Raw genomic sequence first — 2,840 nt, forward strand, 5'->3', positions numbered from 1 at the left:
TATTACTAAATTAGTGCACAGATATAATAAATTTTATTTTTGTAATAAAGCGTGAACTGTGTGTGTAAAAGGTTTTTGATTCGATTCACGCGTTTAGGCACAGCAACCCAAAATCTTTGTACAAATTCACAAAGAGTACCCATTTTATTTATTAAAAGATAGAATTACACTAAGTAGCATTACAAAATTACACAACAAAATAGAACCACCAATTAGCCTCCAAGAGTGTTAATATCACGACTCACATAATATGCGTAATAAATCTCTTATGTCTGCATCACAATTGAGAAAATATCGTTTAAATTCGGCAAAAGAAAATTAACATGGACTATTCATGATTCCAAATTCTCTAGATCCGAATCAGTTCGGCACCAGTGCTTTTCCCGATGACGTCATTACGCCAACCACACATATAAAACACTTTTACATATGTATAATAACACCAATAGGTAATCTACAGACTGGCGCTTACACAACCTAAATATATCCTGCCGGATATGAAATGTGACTAAATTAGTTTAAAAACTACACTTCTTTCAATAACAACTAATTCCTACTTCTTGGAACGAACCCTTTCATTAAACATAGCAATGTAATAAGAAGCAGTCAATCGTTACATATTTCACTAATTTACAAATCGTCTACTTGTAATTTAAATTCAACAACTTAAATAAAACGAAGTTAACAAAAAGGAATGGCGTAAGAGAATATGGAATCAAAACTATCCCACGCTGCATTTAGTTTAAATCATTCGAAATTAGCATACTAAAAATTAGGTTGTACACATGTTGAGTTTTGAAACTGATTTAATTTTTCCGTCAGGGTATGCACTAACGAGCCCATACCATTCACATATCTGTGAATACACATATACACATTAACGAAATGTTCTTCATAATCATGTGACCTTGTCTAAATGGAAGTACTGCTGAGCAGTATCTGCTCGATATGCAAAACTAACCTTGGATACAAGGCGAATTTATACAAGGTGGTGTTGATGACGAATTACGCCGAGGTACGTCTTAATGTCAAAATGGTGTGTTTGTTGTAAAACGAATTCGCCTTGTTTACAAAAAACACATCATTTTGACATTCAGTAGTACCGCGGCGAAAATTTAATTCGCCATCAACACCACTTTGTATAATTTCGCCTTGCTTGGATAGCTATCGTCCATCGTAAGCAGGCATGGACAGAGAACGAGCACACGCGCAAAGAGCGTAATCATCGTGTGTACGTATACAAGCAAGAGCGTAACGATGAGAACGCGACAGCATGCAGAATGAATTAGGGACACTAACACATTCTCACTTTTAGCTAACGCTAGTTTGTGGTAGTGCCCACCTGTTATCATAAGTCATATAGTTGACCATTGTTGAAATCAGTAGATTGTTGCGTATTATAAACTTACAATCATCGTGATGCTTCTAATTGCAGTCTCCCTACTTTGGCAATGCAATGGTGTGCCAATAGGTGTCCCGCTGCTAACTGCGTATTAGCTTCTTTTCAATTTCGTCAATTATCACTTCTTTTGGAGCAACTTCTGTATATTCCCAATGTGGTGCGCATTTACTACACGAAGACGACTCATGCAAAACTTGTCGCACTTTCCGCTGTGCGCCAATGTGCAATTTACCAGCCGCGGTAGCCATGTATAATAAATTGGCGTTTCTGCTGATGGTTGTACCTCTTGTAGTTTCTTCGGACTCTACACATGCTAGAGCGTGGAGATTATTTATTTTTTATTAGCTGAGAAGGCTTCCCGCGAGTACTTTAGAGATGACGACTCGGAAAATAATGTAGCCGCTGCATTTAAGTATGTTACGCCAGCAGCAGTTGCGCCTTCCCCTTTTATTGAACTTGAAAATATGTATTCAATTAAAATATATAAAACGTTTACAAATTACATAACTTACCATTTCCATATAATAGTTGCGTTCCAGATGCTTCACGATATTCACGAAATTCACGATTTGCAGGAACAGCTGTTTTCTCCATTAATAAACCTTATGGGAGGTGGTCACCTGGAACGAATTCCTGTAAAAACCTGCAAATCGTGAAGCATCTGGAACGCAACTAATACTGCGTACGACCTCGTGGTATATTTCAGAATGACATTTATGTCATTCAGTAAATTGTAAAGTATGCCAATGTAGTGCAACCAGTGATGGAAAAAGAGGTACCATTATGCTCCTTTCAGATCTGCTTAAGTTGAAATTACTTTCGTACAAGCATGAAATTTAAGCATATTTGCCACATAAAATCCCACTTCAACGCATTATCTTTTACTTTGCTTGGCCTAATAGAAAATTTATACATCCACATTTGCTCTTTATGCACATATGTATATGTGCGTGCAGGCATATTTTTTCGAAAACTGAAGTACCGGTTGCAAAATGTGATTTCTTATCTCTAAGTAGAGCACAGCTGTCAAGATGAGCGCCATCTACCGCAATCGTTCAACCAGCAAGGCACACCACAATACATATGTGAAATAAAGGAAAATGTTTATTTTGGTGGCAGGCCATGGTGTTAATTATCATATACACACCAATTACTTTTAGGGCCAGTCTCAAATGAACATTTAATTGATAACTTGGGTTGAGTTTCAGAGTGTTATTTAAATGGCCAATATCAGCCATGTAGGGGCAGTTTGAATATACATATGATCTGAAAATGAAATTTTAAAGTTATTCGACAATCTTTAAGGCCTGTATGCAGCTCTCAAGAAAAGCAAAAACTCCATATAAAATGACGTACAAGAAATGGCTAAGAAATTTTCTTGAGTCAAATTTCCTTAAGGCAGTACGCAGTTCTTAAGAAATTTACTACGCTTCTACTA

The sequence above is a fragment of the Rhagoletis zephyria genome, unplaced genomic scaffold, assembly GCF_001687245.7.
Source record: "Rhagoletis zephyria isolate East Lansing unplaced genomic scaffold, Rhagoletis_zephyria_1.1 Rzeph_scaffold_02107, whole genome shotgun sequence".
NCBI classification, from domain to species: domain Eukaryota; kingdom Metazoa; phylum Arthropoda; class Insecta; order Diptera; family Tephritidae; genus Rhagoletis; species Rhagoletis zephyria.